A 21679-nucleotide genomic window follows, 5' to 3' on the forward strand; every position below is an offset into this window, starting at 1 on the left:
GTTTAATATGTGTCTCGGTCAAAATTCCTGATGGATTGATAACGAGATTGGTATTTGTGTTGAAAATGATCATTTATCAATGTAAAATATTAATATAAGTCTCAGCTCCAAATCTTCAGTATTACTCTGGCTTCATAGTCAATGAATGCTTTCAGTTTCAAAAATAATAAAAAATAAACAGTTAAGCAGAGAAAGGGTCAGGATGATCAAAAGTTTCCGAGGCCCTGGTTGGGTTTGCTGCCCCTCTCCTTGCTGAACATAATGTCAACATCACAATAGATTATAAAGTCTGCAAAGTTTCTTTTGTGCTCCAGCCTTTCAGTCATAATTATTTCCCCGTGTCCTCATCTCTAATGATCCCTCCCACTTATATCTTCTCTTCCATACTGCTGCGGAGCGGTTCATTATGAAAGAAAAAGCCATTGTGAAAAATCCTCCCTTTTGTGGAGACTGTGATGTACTCTCCTGCTCGTATTGTCTCCCCATGACTGTTGTGCAGACCGAGTGCTCTGCAGCAGTGAGAGGTAAAAGCAGGAAGTGTGTTTATGTCAGGTAGAGACAGTAATAAGTAGAGCAGTCAGCCAGGCCAATAGCGATGCGGGATTGCAGCTTATTGTGGGACAGGATAATTGCTCTGTAGCCTTTACTGAGGAGGGAAGGTTCTGCATTTATCTGAGCACATGTGGCTGCAACTTGAAAGGAAACGGTACAAAAGCAGCGCATTATAAATTATATGACCATATCTGACGTAGGAATATAGATGACCTCATCAATAGAGGGGGGAAAAAACGACTTCCTCCGTGGCAGTTCCTCAGTGCCATGGAGAGAAAGCATGTTTTAACTGATTGGAGTATTGCCTGCGCAGTGGCTGCTGTATTCATCGCCTGCAGCTGCCTTCCAGTTCAGTCCAGAGTTAAGACCTCTCTGCACCCATCAAGCCGAGCTCAAGACTGAATGAATGCTTTTTAATACCCAAGATGCTCCCCTCTTCCTTTTGGCCTCTGCTCACGCCTCTCTTTTGATTCCAGATATTCTCTTTTTTCTCCCACTTCATTAAAAAAAAATCTGCTTGTCTTTATTCTTCCACTCTCTGTCACTTTATCTATTTGTGCCTATCCTATTCTGTCACTTGAATGAGAGGAACACATCTTGAGGAATCGATTCAGGCCAGAGCTCTACAGCGGTACACGTGACGGTCAGGGTGAAGTGTAAATCTTTCTGCAAGAGTTTACGTCCCTCTCTTAAAATTCCCTCGGTATTACCTAAAGGTCGTAAAGCGGATATTATTGCAATGTTTAGTTTATTTGTGGTCTCGGTTCTGATTTGATGTCTCACCATTTGCGCAGATCTGGACCAGGAGCTCCATCGCATGTATAAATAATTCAGATGCTTTATGGTATTCATTATGGTGAATAACTATTTCAGAACAGAACCTGTGATTATCTCCCGGCCCTGTAATGGCACCACTGCAGAGCCTATTGATTCCTGGAATAGCTTCATAGGATCACAGACCCCCAGCCAGCCTTCCTGCTGCAAACCGAGTGTTATTTGCTGACGATTGGAGGGTGTAAGGCAGCTCATGAGGCTGTGTTTCAGCCGCGGGGGGTGAATATGGTGAACAAGTGACATGAGAAGGAGAAGTATTGCTGTTGTGTTTATTCAACGCTGTATTCTCTCTGTAAGGCCTTGATCATATCTAAGGTCATTTGGGCTTAACGGCACAGTAAACATTTATTAAATGTTGCAGCAAACAGTCCTTGGGAAATGAAGGAGCAGTTGTTGTGCTTGAGAGTTAGTGTCTGTTTAAAAAAAAAAAAAAAAACAGCCATGAAAGAGCCTTCCGCTTCCTATAAAATTCAGCCAGTTATATGAATCCTTTCTTTATTGGCCATTTTTATTTACTGCTGTTAGTATTGTAACGTTTTGATTTTACCAGATGGGAAATCACTGCAGCACAATGATTTAATAGGCCTGTAAAACAGAGAGCCCACTTCCGTAATGTGTCTGAACTCATGGGAACGCTCTGGGTTTGTCTTTGAAGTTCCCAGCTTCTGTTTCGTCATCACATTCTCTAAGAGTTAATTACAGGATCTGCGCTGCGCTGGATCACTGGAAACACAGTTTACACTCTGGCCATGTGGCTTATTATAAGTTGCTTGACTTTAAGAAACAAAGGAGAGTTTAAGGCTCTTTCTGCATGTGCCTTTCACTTCATTCTGCTGTTGATCCTTTTGGCTAAGGGGGAAATGGTTGCTCTGTGTGCCTGTCTTCATTGTTCTGCATTCAGACTCCAAAGCCACACATAAACTATTTTAAAGGATCATAACACAATACAATAAAGGCTGGCCAGCATTCAGCCACAGCAGTATTGGCAGTATCTCACATGTTTATGAGTCCCTGTGATATTTAAAGACTTTTTTTGATACATTTTGATAAATTCTGAAGACATAGTACACTTAATAAATGTGAATTACCCTTCTTTCAGCACATGAAAAACATGTCTTGTAAACTGTATGCATGAAAAAGCTGTTTAATTATAACAAAACATATAACTCAGACAGGCTGGAGTTTTTTTCTTTTACCAGTCAAGGATGAACAAGCCCAACGTGCCTGCAGTACATGCGTCTCTTCATCAGTAATGAAAAGACACCCACCTGTCTAGTGACAGCGGCCAGGTGCTACATTTCAAGAAAAAAATCATGTGTGACATCAGTGTGATTTTAAAAGCCTCTAGGTGATACAAGCGATGCACCACAAGCTTCCCTTCTTCTTAACCAATGCTTCACTCTCTCCTTATTCCCCATTTCCACTTAGATGTAGTGAGAGATTAGTGATACTGTGGGAGTCTCTCACATAGCTTATCTTTTCATCAGCTCCATGCCACAGTAATATCAAGCAAAGAGGCCTCTGTGCACTTTAGATCCATCTCCCAGTCTGATAGGAGGCTTTTGCAATTCCCTAACTTTGTATCGCCGCTCCGATCGAGCAGAGGGGGGGAGGTGAGAGAGCAAGGCATACTTTTCCCCAGGAAATAAAACTGGAGAGCCTGTTCGCTTGTTCTCAGCTGCTTTTTCAGCTCTCTCAAGTAGAGGGATTTGTCTGTGTATGTGCAACAAGGTATTACCAAGATGCTGCCGCTGCTGAATTGTGTTTGCAATGAAATCTCCTGCGAGTGAGGAGCAGATAGTGCAGATGACAGAGGGATTAGATTGTGAAGATAGATTTTTCCCCTTCATGGGTCACTATAAAGCATAAATGAGACTTGGAGAAACAGCACAACCTGTTCAAGGAGCTCTGGACTAGCTTTCCATTGTGACTGTGTGATATTGTATATTGATGGCTTAATACTAAATCTCCTTCTAAATGGCCTTTGATTTAAGATCTGGTCACAGTCTGGTTCTGTAAAGCCCCCAGACTCGACTGTATTGTACACTTGTTTTCTGCCTGCTGTATTTTTACTCTTGTGTACCTGTGCTTCCTCTCCCTCCTTTTCCCATGTACACACTTTCAGCCACATTCCTTGCTTTCACAGTTCCTCCTCTGTAAATCAGCTCCCTGCTTCTTCTCCTCCTTAATCACCTCATTCCCCCCCCCTGAGCTTCTCTGCCAACCTCTCCACCTGCACTTCATCCCCTTGTCAGACTCAATTGTCTATGATTCCTAGGGTACGGTCGAATTGTCCAAAAATCAGCTCCTATCTTCTATTCCTATCTACTATTCCTTGACCTTTGTGTGAAACGTCACGGGGTTAAGGAACAGTGATGCGCCAGCGGACGTTATTAATGTGCGTCTGCTGTGACGAAACTACGGTTCTCTGTACAGGACTATTGTAAGTTTGTCTACTTTGCACCGTTCTCTCTTATGGTGCCGTTTATGATTTATGAGCGTGGACAACAGTGACACATATAGTCTTCATTAGGTTGGAATTGTACGGAAGTAAAAAAGGAAAGGGAAACTTATGCCTGTGACAAACACTGTGAAATGTTTACTTTATTTGATCATTTCAGTTAAAAAGTACCGTTCATATTTCGCCTTTCGATTAATATAGTGCTAAACGTTCAAAACAAAGCACGTTGGCAAGTCATGGCATACATTTTGAATTGCTTAATAAGCACCGTAACTTTCATGATACAAATTTCTCCATCACGATCTGTGAACGGCCGAATGTTGTGTCACGGTAACCGCACGCATTATGGGACAGCATTTTCTCCTTTCCTTTCGTAAAGGAAGGTCCAGTGTTTCCTAGGCTAAAGGAGGTTATAAAGGAAGTTTCAAAGCTCCTTCCCTATCATCTAGAGCAGGGGTGTCCAAACTACGGCCCCGGGGGCCAAATGTGGCCCATTGTCCATTTCCAATCGGCCCTCTGCTAATTTAAAAAGTATAATGGAATATGGCCCACACATGAAACTTGTGCTTTCCTTATATTGTACTTATTAAATACATATGTAAACATATATTACACAGTAGTATTCATGAGTAATAAGTCCAAAAAAAACCCAATAACTTATTTGTAAAACACATGTGAAATGTACCCTTCATATTTCCCCTTATTATAAGCAATGTGAGGCTTGTGTTTTAAGGGCTGAGCTGCCAACAGTTGTTACAAAATAAGTTAATTGTTACAAAATAAGTTAAACCCTATGCAAACCTTTGATTTCTGATACCTGCATCTGATTGATTTTGATAACGTATCAATTAACTTACGAACAATATACCTCACCTCTACTGAGGGGCTCAGCCCTTCGTATGTTTTTCTATATGTGGCCCTCGGTGGAACATTTTGGACACCCCTGATCTAGAGAATTCAAACAGCTCTTATCAAGGCTGGCACTGAGGTATTCCGGGTCATTTCACTCCGTTAGGAACCTTCCTAAGCTAAACTGATCATTTGTCGTCTTTACGTCCATGTGCTTCTCTTTTCCTGACACATTTACATGCAGTTTTGGAAAAATATTACATTTTCTCTACTTCTTGATGCTGTATTGGTCAACAGGTACCATTTATGTAGACAATAACACATAATATTTGTAGGAAACAGATGCTTATCAAGCTGTTTATTGTTTTCTTTTTATTTGTTCATAATTCGTCACAATGCTCACATGGGTCTGGTTTATTGTATTTGTGCACCTTGTGTATTTGTGGAAAGACAAAGAGGGTGAGCACTGTGTTGCCTTTGGTTATTGTATGTTTGTATATTTTACTTTGTTCATTAAACATCCTTAACTTTAGTAGGGACTTTTATCCTTTGAATGCGTAAAAGCAATGAGCCTAGTCTTAGCCTTTCTAGTGACTTAATTTATGGAAATTGTTCTGCCACAATATTATTACCTCAACACATTTTACACGAGTGACAGGGGGCTTTTTGAGTCCTTTTCCTTTAGGCATATTTTGCTAGATTACTTGCTAGAGTGTGGTACTTGTACTCCTTCCCCAACTGGACACATCAGATGTGTGTATGTGTGTGTGTGAGTGCAGAGTGTTAGTGCTGCTATAACTTCACATCAATATTACTGACAGCAGCTTTTCAAGAAGCATAAACTTCTGCGGTGGCAGTCAGAGCCTCAGCAGATGTCTTGGGGGTCAAGTGACAGCTCTGTCTGTACTTCAGTCAGGAGCAGAGAGACAGCTCTTTGTTTGGCCTGCTATGAAAAGCTTGTCTGTCTTCCTCCTCTGATGTTCTCAGGCTTGCAGCCAAGTCTGTGACAGAAGGAGCTTTTGCACAGCGCTGTGCCCTCTGCCAGAGAGCAACCGAGGCTGAGCTGTGTGGTTACATGGAAAACACAGCAGAGGAACCAAGCTTCTCCTCTCCAGCAGCACAGGGTGGAGGTCACTCTCCCAGGGGAGTTGTTCCAGCTGTTGACACTAATTGGGGCGGTTAAGAAAATGTTTTTGTGGAACTGAAAGTTGATGCAGTAGGTATTTTAAGCGACTCAAACATAAAGATAACAATGCTGACATCGCTAGATAACATTGGCTGTGATAAAAAGAAATAGGAAAGAAAAATATTTAGTTGAATCCACATGTGTTTAATATCAACATGTGCTTTCCCTCACTTGATCTGTCACATGTGCCTAACAATAATCCTCCTGAGGGGAATTTTTTCACTAATATTGATCCCATCAGGCGGCTGTAAGTCATGCAGTGGAGGGGATGCACTGCCATCTTGTGGTGTGCTGCTCTCAGTGCTGTAGCCAATGTCAGTTTTCACCCACTTGCCTTTCTCTTTCTCACTCTCTCTCTCCCATTTGGATGTGTTTGAAGTGGGCTGGAATCTCTTGAGAGGAGACGGGACCCCCGCTGAGCAGCTCAGCCGACGACAAAATAATGCTTCCTAATGTTGTGCACATACAGTTCTTCCAGTACTGCTGTTCCTACATATTCCGCAGATACATATACGCTGTAAAGTGGCTCTACAGTTTGTACTTTTTAAGATTTATAAGACTCAGGAAAGCTTGCCAAAACAGGATAAACAGGGTGTGCTTTGATAGGAAGGAGTACTTCATCTGTTTTGGAAAGTTCAAGTGTACAGAACTTACTGTTTTGTGACCTCCAGCAGTTTTTTATCTCTGTTATCTGTCTTTATATCAACTAAGGCCACTCAGCAGAGAACAGCAGCCAATTCAGCGAGAAACAAGCGGGGTCAGGAAATTCTGTGATTTTCATTTTCAGCTGAGCATCTCATGAGTTTTTTTCTCCTTGTTTGTACCATGACAGATTCATACTGCAACAACTCAAGAAGGTTGTTACAGAGTTACATGTAAAGATTGTTTCTCAGCGATCTATCAGTATTCTATGTTATTATTTGTTGTCTGAATAATGTCCATCACAATTAACCAGTCTCACCTTTTTAAAAGCTTTCCAAAACCCCAAAATAATCAATTTAGACTAAACAGCAAACAATACATATGACAGACAAAGTAGTTGCTGAACAATATATTTTGTTTATTGAATATTTTGTCCAGCTCTAATTTTAATCTCAATATTTGTCTTTTTTCAGCTTATAATTTTATGGACTTTTAGCTTTTAATTGATAAAACTGTGGTTGCTGGTCACATTTGGTGATTGTAAGCTCTCCACTTGTCTCTGTCTCGAGAGCAAAGACACAATGTAATTAGGTTGGACCTCATCATCATGCATTTCCTGTGACACTAAAAGCCTTCCACGGTGTGTGTTAATGTGCATCTCTTTGTGTGTGCATTCAAAGTATATGTGTGTCTGAGTTTAATGTGCTGCCCGGCTGAAAAGCCTTCTGACCACAGTGCTGCTCAGAATCCTACAGCCACAGTCCAACAGCACACGTCTTAACCGAGGCCAGCTGGTTTAAAGGAGCCATATGGTGGCAGAGAAGAGGGGAGGTTGGCACCAGAAAGCCAAAGTATGCAAGATTTGTTTCTTTATAGGAACAAGCCTTGATGTGTGGATGGTCACGCGAGGCCAGAAATTTAAATATATTTGTGTGTGCTTCTGCGGGAAGAGTACATTGCTGAAACATGAATTTAAGGTTATTTGTCCGTTTGAAAGAGCATCTTCATCAGTGCTCTTCTCCTCCATGTGTGTGTCTGTGTGTGTATGTGTGCCTGGACTACAAACACATTTTGCTCTGGGTTTGCAGATACCATTCACCATGGCTCCTGTGAGAACCCCTCCCCCCACAACCTTTAACCAAGCCTGCATACACTGGATACATACAGTATATGCCCACAGAGAGAACAGAGCACACACATTGGTCAACTGTCAACCTGGAGGTTAAATTACACACCAAGCTTCGGTTGGATTGTGTTTGATTGTATCGGAGCAGCTCTCTGATGAAGTGTCTCTGCAGTGCTTTCTAAGTGGCATTACAAGTGCTAGCAACGACTGAGGAGGAGATCTAGTCTGCTTGTTAGGGGCTGCAATATCGTATCATTTCCACAAGTTAAATGTTGAAATGAAAAGTCAATTGCGTTAAAACCGGTGCCTCGTCTTAAAGGGCTAACAGTGGAGCAAAAGGAAAGCTCAGGTAGGGTTTGTCCTCTGAGGACACCAACTATGTTCTGCTCTGGATGTGTGATTGTGAGCAGTTTAAGTAAAACAATATACAATGTGTCCACTCTGTACGGAGAGCTGACACAAACAAACGTGCACAAACAGTCACGCACACACAAATGGCTCAGTGACAAGAGCACGTCAGAGCTGGAGTGATCAGCACTTGTGCTGGATAATTACAGAGTACACAGCCAGTGTAATTGAAGTGCGATGACGCAGACATACAATTAGCCACTACACAAGTTCATTAAGAAAACGATAAAGGTCTGACAGTTCTAGTCACCTTGCCGTTAACACTCAACGCATCGACAGCGCTGTGTGCTATCGGTCTGCCCGGGATGAAACACATCCTCCCCTGGTGATTGTAAGCCATCAGCCCTGGATTTCTTTCTTAAGCCCACTGTGTGTGTGTCTGTGTTTGTGTGTAGCTTTATTAAGTCCTGATGAGAGCTTGTCTCCATAGACAATCTTCTGCTTGCTTTGGATGCTTTTAGCTGTTGAAACTGTTGACAACAGTACCATATTTGTCCTACCAGGAGCACAGTGCAGTGTACTGTATGTGAACACCATCTTGAGTTTGCATTGAAGCTGAAAGATTTTGCAGGCCATTTCCATATTTGCCAGAATTAAGATTAAATCTTCAGGAATGTAGCCTTATTCTGCTCAATATTTCACACTTTTGGCATCACTTGTACATGATGTAATTTCGGTGCAAGCCCTATAGTTTCATTTCTCTTTCTGTGTCTGTCAGAACTGTGGAAAGGTAGTCGTTAACTCAGTCATTAACCAAATTATTCATTTAAGTTTTTCATTTGCTTCCATTATCTCCTCTCTGTCTAAGTTATGTAGTGTTTCTGCAGACATAATTAACCACAAAAACTCACCATCTTTACCTTTCTGGACTGGAAAGCCCTTTTTTTTTGATAGACACCACAGAGAAAAGTGCATTGATTTCAGAAGAGAGACGGATGGAGATGGAGGGATGGGGGGGATGGGGCGGGGGGGGCGAATATGTGAGAGGGAGTGAAAACAAAATGGGAGGGAGAGAAGGCATGATAATGAGCCCTACCTCTGACACATCCTCCTGTTTCTATGGAGACCAAGGAGCCAATCCTGTGGCCCTGCTGAGGACTGTACTACTGAGGACGGATAAGAGGGTGGAGAGAGGCGTACGCAGATGCTTCTCTGTGTTTATGAGAGGCAGCGTAATCTCCAGGAGCTCTGCTGCAGGTCGTCTCCTTGTGCTTTTTATTTAAGAGTGCCCCCCCCCCCCCAGGCACTGGCTCCAGTACAGACTTACCCTTCATCATCTATTCTTTAAAACAGAAGCTGTACATCAGTTCTTAACAGACAGCTCCTTTAGCTCCTTGGCTCAATGACAACCTCCACCCTTCTTCCTCCATCAGCAGCCACCCCCCCCCACCAGCCGCCAGCCTCTTGGACGCTCCTTGTTACATCACACACACCGCTCTCTAGCTGCCTTGTGTTTGTGACTGGGAGGGAGAGGGGAGAGTGAATGTGAGTGAGCCCGTGTGCGCACGCTGTCTCAGTCACGCAGTCCCATTGACCAGCATACAGGATGGACAAACCAAGCGTGTGGCGCGCGGTGGTGAGCAGCACGGACCCCAGGCGAGCGCGAGACCCCGGGTCCCAGTCTAGCAGACCGGGCTCCGCCATGGGTTACAGACTCTACGACATGTGAGTAGCATGTTTAGTATCAATGCCATCAGATAGGAACCACAGGCGTGGGTGTAGCTCCCATTCATGCAGACAGCAGTGGAGTGGGTGGTAGTGGAGGAAAACACGGTGTCTGCCTCGCCAGTGTCTATGCTGACTCACCTATGGCATCCGGACCTCGCTCTGTCCTCTCATGTTCCCTTCCCATGTCCTGAGTAAACAACATCTCGCTCCAGGGGAGGGGTTGGCAAATGTTAATATGTGTGAATGAGATGCAAAAATGTCACAGTGAATATTACTGGGTGGCTTGATGCAAAGGCATGAAACCTGAGTGCTGTCTTGTATTTACCCACCATTCTGAGTGAAATCACAACAGAGTCATGTGAGTGACGGTTTCGGAGCCCCGGGTGGCTGAGAAAATGACTCATTTTTAGATGATGCTGTGACAGCTGGGCACACGAGTTCCTTGCAGCTTCTGCCGTATATTTGTGGGTGTGAGTGTAACCTTGTGTGTGTGTGTGTGTGTGTGTGTGTGTGTGTGTGTGTGTGTGTGTGTGTGTGTGTGTGTGTGTGTGTGTGTGTGTGTGTGTGTGTGTGTGTGTGTGTGTGTGTGTGTGTGTGTGTGTGTGTGTGTGTGTGAAATGCGGAGTCTGAGGTGTTATTTTTGGGATAGTGATGAGTCCTAGAGTCTCTGTGGAAAGCTTGCATCCATTCTTCTGTAAATCATATGTCAGATCTGGGGGGATGAACACAGATTGTGTTTTTATGCGAGGGTTTGTACTTTTCCTTTCCTTTCTGCACACAATCTTTTCCAACAACTTCAGTATTTAGCTGAATAAGCATTCTGCTACATTATTTCTCCGCAGAGGCACAGTTATGTTTGGTTTCTTTGCTGTAATGTGTTGTAGTCTGCATCCCTTCTGACCGTCAGATTCCTCTACAGCCCCGTAAGTGTAACCGTGTATGTGAACACTGGAATTTTCCACACATGTACTTGCAATCTGGTGCATAATGTGGAACTGAATTACCCTGTCATGTAGTGATCTAATACCATACATGGGGATCAGTCATCCTAATGAATACGAGACCTTCACGGGTCTCCACTGAGTCCTTCACAGACGAATTGCCCCCGCCATCCACTGGCTTCAATCTCTGTCTTGTTTCCATGTTTACAGCGCACATGCATGCACGAATACACTCAGATTCCCAAGTTCCTTTACTGAACCACTCTTCATTCTTTGGCAAAACAGCCGAATATCTCAGCCTGTCTGTGATTTGGATTAGAGGCTGATTTCTTCCCTCCCTATTTCTTTTCAGATTAAGACCAAAGGAAGCTTTAACCACAGAGTCACATGACCAGGCCCTTGTGGCAGTGCTCAGGAAAGTGTGGTGCGAATTCGATGACTTTGTGAAACTGAATTTTGAGGAGACAGAGGACATGTGCCGCAGATTGACATCAATGTGTTGGTTTGACTGTCTGTCAAACCGGCTGAGGCTCACAATGCTTGACAATACTCCTTTAATGAGGAGCTGCAGCAGCATAGGACTGTTCTGTTGTAAATGTCATTTCATCGCTGACAGGCCACAATCCCTCTGGAATGCTAAATCTGTGCTTACAGCCACGAGGAGGATAACCTGGATTTAACCAAAGCAGGGTACCCGCGAGGTCTTAAAAACGTGAAAAAGTCTTAAATTTAGTATTCGTAAATTAAGGCCTTGAAAAGGTATTGAATTTTGTTCACAGGTCTTAAATTTTGTTCAAAAAGTCTTAATTTTCATCCACCTCCTTATTTGATACGGCGCCACAACATGTATTTTTTTGTTCGTTGTTACAGCGAATCTTAGAACACCCAAACGTTGCATTTTAGTAGGTTACATCCTAAATATCAGGCAACCTGTACCGATTCATTGTAAACTGATTGAGACGCTGACACCCCCCTCTGCATTGCATTGTGTTCTCTTTGGTACAGTCTTTGAGTTCGCGTGAAGTGAAATCCGAAAAAAAATGTGTTGACATTAAAGTAGGCTACTCTATTTGCTAGAGATGGGCAAATGTCGGTTCAATCCGTCGTGGGTACACGACCCTAAGTATAACTGGGTTCAGCCTGTGCCAGGGAATGTGTGGGAGGCACAGTGTACTTTATGCAGAAAAACCTTCAAACTTGGGACCATGGGGCATATAGCCTTGAACTCCCATATGAAGAGTGCTAAGCACACAAAATTGGTTGAAGTGCGTTCGAGCCAGGCACCGATAGCAACTTTCTGTGTGCCACCTTCAGTGCAGTCTACCTCCGTGGCTAGGTGGCTAGCGCTACACCACTGCAGCAGGTACCACTGTCAGGGTTACTGTGCGGGTCAACACCAACTCTGCAGGCAGAGGTAATATGGACTCTTAGGACAGTATACGAACACCACTCCTACTCCTCCAATGAGGGCATCACCGATGTATTCAAATGCATGTTCCCTGACTCTCAAATCGCGGCAACATTTTCATGCGGGAGCAACAAGACAGCGTATCTTACGAAGTTCGGTCTCGTCCCTTTTATCAGTAAGGAGCTCACCGAGCAGGTAAACCAGGCTGTTGGTTTTGTGCCAATGTTGGACGAAAGCCTCAACAAAAGCACAAAAACCAAACAGCTTGACATCCATCTCCGCTACTGGGACGGTGACCGTGTTCGATCACGATATTTTGGCTCGCAGTTCATGGGCCAAGCAAAGGCGGTGGACCTTCTCAGTAATTTCAAGGTAAGTTGCTACAGATAACATTTCTGAAGAATACTTAATAAAAGATAATTCAATATGTAATCTAAAGGTAAAACAGGGATGTTTTGAAATTAAAGTCCATATAGGCAGAGCATATCCGTGCTACAGTGAGGCTCTGCACAAGAAATAAGCTAGGCTACTTTATGAAATGGTAAACAGGGCTGTACAATTATTCCCATGCTAACTTCAGAGCCCGCGCTAATGCGCTACTGCCATCTAGAGGAAATCGTTTTTGTCAATATTGAGTCATCACGTTTTCTTAGTTGCTTACCGTGCATTACCTAGATAAGAATTGCGATTCTTAAAACAACTGAGCTGAACAAGTTATTAGCAATTTGTCTAGTATAGTTTTGTTAGTAACTTTTCACACAGTCTGGCAACAAACTGCAGGAATAGCAGTACTGTGGAATAATGAATAGGCCTTCTATAATCTTACACAGTAATATGTAGTCTATTACTGTTAAGACTGACAAAATGTAAAACAAATAAAAAAATCTGTTGCCCTTTCATATGAAAATGTATATAGTGTAAACTGTTATATCAGCAACTTGTTCAATCCAATATTCCCCTACCCAAAGCATGATACAAATGGTTATAGAGCACTTTTATATTGTATGACAGAATACTGCAAAGGTGTTTGAATTTTGTTTCTGATATTTCTTGTAGGAGTGTTTACGTGACCTTGATTTGAGGAGGATGGTCTCTTTGTCCATGGACGGACCCAACGTCAATTGGCGTTTTCTTGAGATGCTGCGGACGGAGCATGCTGAGCATTTTGGGGGTGCCCAGTTGGTTGTAGTGGGAAGTTGTGGGCTACACACTCTACATAATGCTGTCAAATGTGGATTCACTGAGTGGCATATGGAGAAGTTCTTAAGAGCTCTTCATACTATTTTTCACAATGTGCCAGCAAGAAGGGAGGATTTTTGCAATCTTACAAAGTCCAAAACCTTTGCTTTGCCTTTCTGTGGTCACCGCTGGATCGAGAACCTCCCAGTAGTGCAGAGAGCCATTGAGATCTGGCCTGACATGAAGAAATATGTTGATGCTGTTACAACCAAGAAGCTCCCAAACCCTGGAACGTCTTCTTATGACACCATCGAGGTGGCAACCAAAGACCCTCTTATTTTGGCAAAGCTGCATTTTTTCATGGCAGTTTCACGAAGTGTGACACCCTTCTTGACAAAGTATCAAACGGATGAACCTGTGCTTCCATTCTTTGCCAATGACTTGGCTGAATTACTGAAGGTAAGCTGAATCTTTTAAGTGAATCTGTGTGAATATATGTCTTTTTATTTAACATCATCTCTTTTCATTACAATAAGACTACTGCTGGTTGATTTGGGCCAATATGTGACCACAGACTACATCTATATAATCAATTTCAAATAGCTCAAGTGTATTGTGACAATGATGCTACTGTGTCCCAAAGACATTTTCATTCTCGGATATGTTTTCCCTGTTTTGTAGAATTTGCTGAGGCGATTCATCAAGCGAGAGCTACTGACTGATGTCACACCTCAGCACTTGGTACGGCTTGATGTCACTGACAAGCAGTCGAGGGTGCATCCAAAGGCAGTGGACATCGGCATTGGTGCAGAGACTGCCATAAAGGTATTCTGGAAATAATCATGGCCGACAAGTAGGCGTTTCACAAAATTGCAATTTGGTGGTTAAAGGGAAAGAGCAAGGAGAGTTGTGTTGTAAACAGTTGTGTTGTAATCAGGGACAGTTCACTTCAGCTAGTCCTTATTCATCCTTAGGAACTCCAACAGCGGAGTAAATCCTCAGAGGAACTTTCCATCCTACATTTTCAAAACCAATGCATGGAGTGTCTATCCAAAATGGTCCAGAAGATTCAGGAGAGGAGCCCTTTGAAGTTTCCGATTGTTAGACAATTGACTTGTCTGAACCCAGCCTTTATGTACAGCAACCCTGAACTGTGTCAGAAACAGATGAAGAGCATAGTCAGGAAGTTTCTACAAGACAGACAGTTGGATGGAGGAGTTGCTGCTGGTACATATTCATACATTATTTTATTGATGAGGTCTAAACATAAGCATACAATTTACTAATGTAATACCTGTACGTAAGGGATAAAGAACATCATGGTATTCTTGTATCAAAAAATACTGCATGTTCAAAGTGGTAGCACAGGCGTTACACCTCAAAGTGCATTATTTGTTTTATCTACGAATGCAGTTCGTTATCCTGATTATGCCATTGTTGTCATGCCATTATAAGTTAGAATAATGCTGTGCAGTGCATAGCACTAAGTGTATTGTAACACTCTTTAATGTGACAGTTCATTGAAGCTTCCCAATGCGGCCGATGGTCAAAAAATAGGAACTACGTAATAAGAATCATAACATAATGCATATGCTAACACAGCACAATAGGACATTAGATCAAGCAGTCGTATGAATAATAATATATTACTGATATTGTAGCTATACATTTATTTGAATGCTCTTTCATCCACTCTTCTTAGGTGATCTGATCACCCAGAAGTTCTCAGAGATGCTGTCCCTGGAGGTCCGAACTGAAGAATTTCAGTCCTTCCAGCCATTCAAGAAAAGACTGGATGTCTTTCTAAGCAACATCATCAGTGAGACCTACCCACAACTTTGGTCCTTTATCCAGAAGCTTCTACTTCTATCACACGGGCAGGCAACAGTTGAGCGGGGCTTTTCGGTGAACAAAGAAATTGAAACTGCTAACATTCACGAAGACACCGTTGTAGCGCAGAGAATCGTCTGTGACTACATCTCTCTCCATGGAGGGGTTACCAAGGTCCCCCTCACGCCAGCCCTGCTTTCCTCGGTCTCATCTTCCAGAGCAAGATATAGAATTCATCTTGAGACGGAGAGAAAAAAGAGAGAATCTCAAGCAGAGTCAGAAAAACGAAAGGCCATTGAGGAGAACCTGGAGCAACTGAGAAAGCACAGAAGATCCATCAAGGAGGTAGCCGAACATCTGCTCAGGGATGCTGATAAGTTGGCAGACCAGGCTGAAGCCAAGCAAGCAGGCAGCAAGATGGCGGAGCTAATAGCAAAATCGAATGCCTTTAGAAGGAGCCACAAGGAAAAGATGGCTGAACTCATTAAACTGGACGAACAGATTGCTGCCAAAAGAGCTGAGCTCCAAAAGCTGTAGGATCTATTGAAATGCACACAGGCACACCCACAGACGAATGCAGGCACACGCACACACAAACACACACACACACACACGTACACCCCTCACAGTTATTGTTTTAAATTATTCTGTCTTAGGACTTAAATACAGTGTAGATTGCAACAACCGCACACAGGCACACCCACAGACGAATGCAGGCACACGCACACACAAACACACACACACGTACACCCCTCACAGTTATTGTTTTAAATGGTTCTTAAATTAATGACTTAAATACAGTGTAGACAGGCTGTAGGTTACTTTGGGAAAAAACATCCATACAAAGGCGCACCCACAGACGTGTGCATGTGCATACATGCACTCCTCACACAGTTATTGTGTTTAAATATGGTGAATGTTATGTTGAAGCAGATCTTTGAAAGCTGTTGTCCTCAGAGCATATTGTTCATTAAAGTTATTTATTTGATTGATTGATTGATTGATTGATTGATTTTCAATTTTTTCATTAATACGCATACCAGGGAAGGTGCGACGTTGGTCTTAAATTTTATTGAAAGTGGTCTTAAAAAGGTCTTAAAAAGTCTTAAATTTAAGACTAAAAATCCTGGGGGAACCCTGCAAAGGCTTTTTTGGCCTTTTAGGATACTACACTTCACTGGCCTCAAAGTGATGTGCAGATTGCCTCGGGTAGAATATCCCAATATACAGGAAGATATGTGAAGTGTATTTTCTAGAACAAACGTGTGCATGTGAGGCATTTATGATAGCTTATCAAACCAGGTCCGCTAATGTGCTGCCATATGATCAAGTAGTTGACAATAAAGTAAGGTCGTTTTCTGTCATACTTGCAGTGTACTGGTGCAGAGCAGTGTAAGGCAAAACTACACCACTGGGATAGGTACTGCACACATGTTGTGACTTGTGTACTAATATATGTAAAGGAACCATATTAATGATGCCAAATCCACAGCCCTTGCCTGAGGTGTTACGACATGGCTATCTACACTCCTGCATCAGTTTCGCTACCCAGCTTCATTATTCAGCAGCTGTTAACCCATAATAATCACTTTCTAATGTTTAGCTTTATTTTGTAATTCCAGATTACGAAAGATATGTTTGTAGTTGCGATTTGTACAGCTTTTCTTCTGAAACCAAATACTGCCGTAATCCCATTGTCTGTGACATTACCGTTCAGGAGGTTTGATATTTGTGCATGGATTACTTTCTGGCATTCATAAACGCTTTCCTGTACTCGGCACACTGAATATATAAAATTGCACACAGGCAAGGTGGCTAAAAACATCATTGGGCTTTACCCTTCATTGAGATAATGTCATGCGTTCTCAGAGGGCATTCATGCCATAAAGCCGTTACAGCAGGAATGCCAATTTCCCATTATTGGCTGAGAGATTCTTAATGTGATGCCCCTGTTCATGTGAAGCCAGGGCTGATGAAAAAAGAGAGTGCGTCACCAGAGCTGTAAGGCACTGACAGCACATTACTTTACTTTGAGCATGAGCTTCTGACAGTGCGGTGTGCTAGGTCTGCACACTGAGAAACACAACTGGCAGCACAGCTCTGATTATGCCTCCACCGGAGACAGCAACTATACGTTGCATGTGGCTATTGCATGAGACAACAACTGCAATACAACGCATCACATTGCCAGCACATGGGCTGGCACAGAACTTGCTGTCAGTTCCTATAGCATCAGTGGACGGGGGCATGACTTAACAGAGCTGGAAGTGAGTCACTAGTTAAAAGGGGATACATGCTGTATGTATGTGCAGGCCTGTCAGCATAATAACCCTTTGCACTTGTCTGATAGCCACAGTGATTGTCCACTGCCATAACTGACTGCTGTCCTTCTGTAAAATGGACATGATTATAGCTGTTAAGGCACTGTCATTATTACTGCAGTCATTGTACCAATGAGTGTGAAGCTTATTTATCGGTCATCTGTTTGATCTGTTCTTCTTGGTTTTGATGGATAGCAAGACATTCATGTTTTAAGATTACCTCTCCAGCTCCATTAATAATCTTCTGACACAGTAAAGCATAATTGATCACGAATGGATTAGAATGAATAGCGTCAAGTCACTGTCACAGCGTCACTGAGGTGTTTTGACAGCACAGAGGATCAGTACTCCGAGTCCAGCACACTACTGTACCATTTTCACTGCTGAAGCCACATACAGTAGCATTTGGGCCAAAATAGCACACACTTGGCTCCGGTTCGGTCAGCTGAAAGGCTGTCATTTGCACACTAAAACCAGAGCAGCTGGACATCTTGGGGCTGGCGTTGAGCTTTTAGTGGTAGAGTTTGCAGCTGGAGCTGTGTCAGCCATGTGTAAGGATTATCAAACCAACGGAGGCTGTTGGGCTCTCACAGGCACAGGCTCAGTGGGTAAAAGTTTCCTCAGGGGAGTAGCCAGTGATGCATCCGTGGTTTGCAACAGCCCATAATAAGCTGCTGCCTTTGCCAACAGCAACGTCAGAAGCGACCGCACAGAGGAGAGTTGGGTGCATCAGAAAAGGATGCGTCTCCAGAACATTTTGTTCCCCTGGCAAAAATAAAACAGATATAGGGATATGTTTATCCACAACAACATTACATAATAACAGCCGTACCAAGTTACCACTGAGCATGCTATCTTGCATATTGATTCATATTTCCATCTTTTTCTGTTTCCGTTTCATAATAGCTTCAAGCCATTTCTACAGAGAGCACACTGACTGACTCATGGTCATACAGCATATTCTTTCTAAACATGTTTTTCTCTCTCATGACTGTGGAATATCCGTGAGTGCAGTCTTTGCTTACTTCATAGACACGTAAATCCTATCAGGGATTTTAAGCGGGGAATTAACATAGCCTCAGATAAAAGCCTGCACCCATTATTCACCAAACCATATCATTTATGTGATTATCAAAGATGACACAACCATCTTTCTTTTTTTGTGGTAGATTTGTAGTTTTGACTGAGCCTGCTGTGTCGCTCTGTGCTGGGGGTCCTGCCTCTGTATGTTCCCTCCTGACAGTGGAGACGGTGCTTCTCATCAGGTCTGTTACTGGCCTCAGGTTATGAAAGACATTCAGGATAGCTGGCAGACTGCTGGATCCACCTACAACCACCCACAAAGGATACCCCACCCCCCCCGCCCCTTTTTGGTTCTCTTTTCCTTGCTGTCTGTGCCTGGACTCTCTGCTTCAATACAAGGCTAAAGGGAGAGTCTGCTGTTATTATGGATCTCTCTCCTCCTCCATTTGTTATTCTCTCTCTCTTCCTGATTTGTCTTAACACCCTCCGTCTTTTTCCCATGTCCACCTTTCCTTCTGCATGGCTGATTCAGGCTAGAGGCCAAACAGCTGTACTGTACTATCTGCAAGATGCCAGAGTTTGTGCTCATGCAAACTGAACAGTTGCTTTCACATAAGATCATTTCCCCAGAGGACATCCGTAAAATGACATGAAAACGATATTCTGTACCCTTAGTATAAAATAAACATTAAACATAGGCACATATTCTCTTGAGCTTCAGGACCTCTCTCTTTGCCAGTAATAGCATCTCCCTGCGGACTGCAGCAATTGTTTTTTTTTATCCCAAACAGAAGAGGAGGCACGTTTCTGTGACACAGCGAAGCCATATTCAAACAGTTACACAAAGACAGTTAGTTAGACAGTATAAATCTCCATCATAAATCACCCTGATCATGGTTCAAGCTGGGTTTCCTATGCAATCGGGGTTAAAAAGTGTTAAATTATGATAAATGCATGTTGTTTTTGCGCAGAGATGTTGAAGCTGTACTTGCGATAAGCGATCTGCCACATACGTATTGAATGCTTCTCTCTTGGGGTCTGAATGAGAAAGCAATTGATTTCCATGATGTGTTGTGTTGGTGTGCTCAGAGGGAATCAGCATGCCTGTCGGACTCCTCATTCCTCCGATCACATCAGCAGCTCATCGGCTCTTTCAGCAGCAGCATGCATACTCCAATCTGCCACCAGGGGGTGAACTTTTCTAACACATCCTTTCAGACAGGCTGTCCTTCACACAGACTAAATGAGCTTGTGTCCTTCTGTTGTATAAAGGAAATTATAATGATGTTCAGTTAATTTTCAGTATAACTTCGATGGCTCTCATTCTGTGATCTATTATGGTTATTATGTATTTAGGTATTCGCTTCGTTTGTGCCTTTTTGGATGGATCTGTTTGCAGGAATGTCTAACAAACCAGACAAAGGGTAAGGGATGAGGCTTATGTCCAATCAGGTACTTTGTGGCCAAGACTGCCATCTTTCTACAAGTCCATTTTAGTGACCACCAATGACATCCATATCCATGCAGGATCTTACGCATGAATTGATTCTTGAGTTTTGTACAAGCTGAGTAGGACTCCCTGTCCACTCATTCACTACCCGTTTGACACCATCACACACACCGTTATGGGGTCATTTTTGCAACAGGTCGTTTTCTCTGTCATTATTGACTGCCCATCTCCTGCTCAGAAGAGGTCGTAGTAAAACCCTCATGCAGCCTATCAGTGATTGACTGGCTCATTTGCTGGGTGAAGTCCCTGCACTGTAACACCCTGCATCAGTGTAATACAGTGAGAGGCATGAGCAGCAACATGGAGACAATAAGAGCCTTTCAATTGAGGTCATTTATTGCGATCGATGGCTGAGCTGATATGATCGCCTGTCTTTAAAAGCCTTTTGATCTTTGGAACAGTGTACATTCATATTGATCCTCCTCATATCTGCGATTGAGCGGTTTCAGACGGCAAGGTACGAAATGTCTGTAATATTTGTATGTCCTCACCATACATTTTGCACATATTATTGATTTACAAACACATGCAATTTGTAGCTTTATGTGACCTGTTTAAGAGTTGACATTGACTCTGACCTCTGCAGAATTGCTAACATAGATTTTCAGGGTTTGTACTATGATTGGTCTATGTTTAAATTTTATATTCGTGCAGATACATTTTACCCCAGACAAACAAAATTCTGAGGGCCTTTACATGTTCACTCTTACACAGATTAAGGTTTAGGCGGAGGCCTTCACTGGGATAAGTGGAAAGAATGCTCATTTTACTCTGACCTTTTACACCACACGCAAAACATGTTAACCACACACATGGACATGCCATTGCATGCCAGTAAACTATAATTCCATCTGCTTATTAAATCATATCCTGTTGTGCTCGTTTAAACACTCGCTCAGCTCGTCATCTTAGAAAAAACCAATAACAGCCATATCATGCGAGCTGAATGGGAGCCACCTGTGTTTTACGCCCGATTGTTCTTCAATAATTGCTCCTCTATGCCTTTGACAAACTCTAGTGTGTTCTGACACAGTGGGGTTTCCACCCACACTCACCACTGAAGGCAACCAGACATGAGTAAGAAAAAGGGAACTATAAAGGGTTCTCCATGCAGCATGAACTACATGAGGAAATCACCATGATGAGCAACAGGCATAATGTTATTTGGAAAAAGTGAGACATATTTTAAGTGGAGTCCCTTACCTTTTGACTGGGGCCCTTAATTGCTGTTGGTGGATTTTATCTCCAGCATTAGCCTTTTCTCACTTAATATCATCAGATAATCTGCTCTAAATGTGTCTTTCCTTCCATCAAATGATATTAACCACAGAGTGAAGACATTTAAATGGAAGATAATCACAATTGTTATGTGTGAAATGTTAACTTGCTGAAAGCTATGTGTCACCGGTGAAGATTGAGATGGCACGGATTAAACAGAACTCTGTCAGTGTGTGGTCATTTTCTGTGAGAAGTATTTAAATCAGGAGGCCTGAGTTTTGACAAAAGGCTGATGAATGATGTGTAGATTCATTAATTCCTTAGTGTCCGTGGTGTTCACACAGGCTCTCAGTACAGCCTTTGTGCTGCTCTGGCCTCTCTATATGTTGGCTTGGGAAAACAGAGGAAGCCCACATTGTGCCAGGAGGTGTGTGAAAAGAGTCATATGGAGATCACTTGTCAGACGAAACCGATCTTACTATACCAATTAGTGTATTATCGAGTACACACACACACACACACA

The 21679-nt window shown here is 42.8% G+C and overlaps 1 protein-coding gene and 1 long non-coding RNA gene across 3 annotated transcripts in view; both read left to right on the plus strand.

Moving 5' to 3' along the window:
• The window catches only part of LOC134883601 (IQ motif and SEC7 domain-containing protein 1-like), an 87093-nt gene that overhangs the window by 23479 nt on the left and 41935 nt on the right, over positions 1–21679 (plus strand).
• LOC134883725 (uncharacterized) lies at positions 12598–16073 on the plus strand. Of its 2 annotated transcripts, XR_010168330.1 has the most exons (4): positions 12599–13713; positions 13936–14079; positions 14957–15642; positions 15779–16073. It is a non-coding gene; the product is annotated as an uncharacterized LOC134883725 (long non-coding RNA). The 2 variants fall into 2 exon arrangements; XR_010168324.1 differs by lacking the exon at positions 15779–16073 and having other exon boundaries at positions 12598–13713; positions 14957–15698.

The sequence above is a fragment of the Eleginops maclovinus genome, chromosome 1 (genome assembly GCF_036324505.1).
Source record: "Eleginops maclovinus isolate JMC-PN-2008 ecotype Puerto Natales chromosome 1, JC_Emac_rtc_rv5, whole genome shotgun sequence".
In the NCBI taxonomy this organism is placed as follows: domain Eukaryota; kingdom Metazoa; phylum Chordata; class Actinopteri; order Perciformes; family Eleginopidae; genus Eleginops; species Eleginops maclovinus.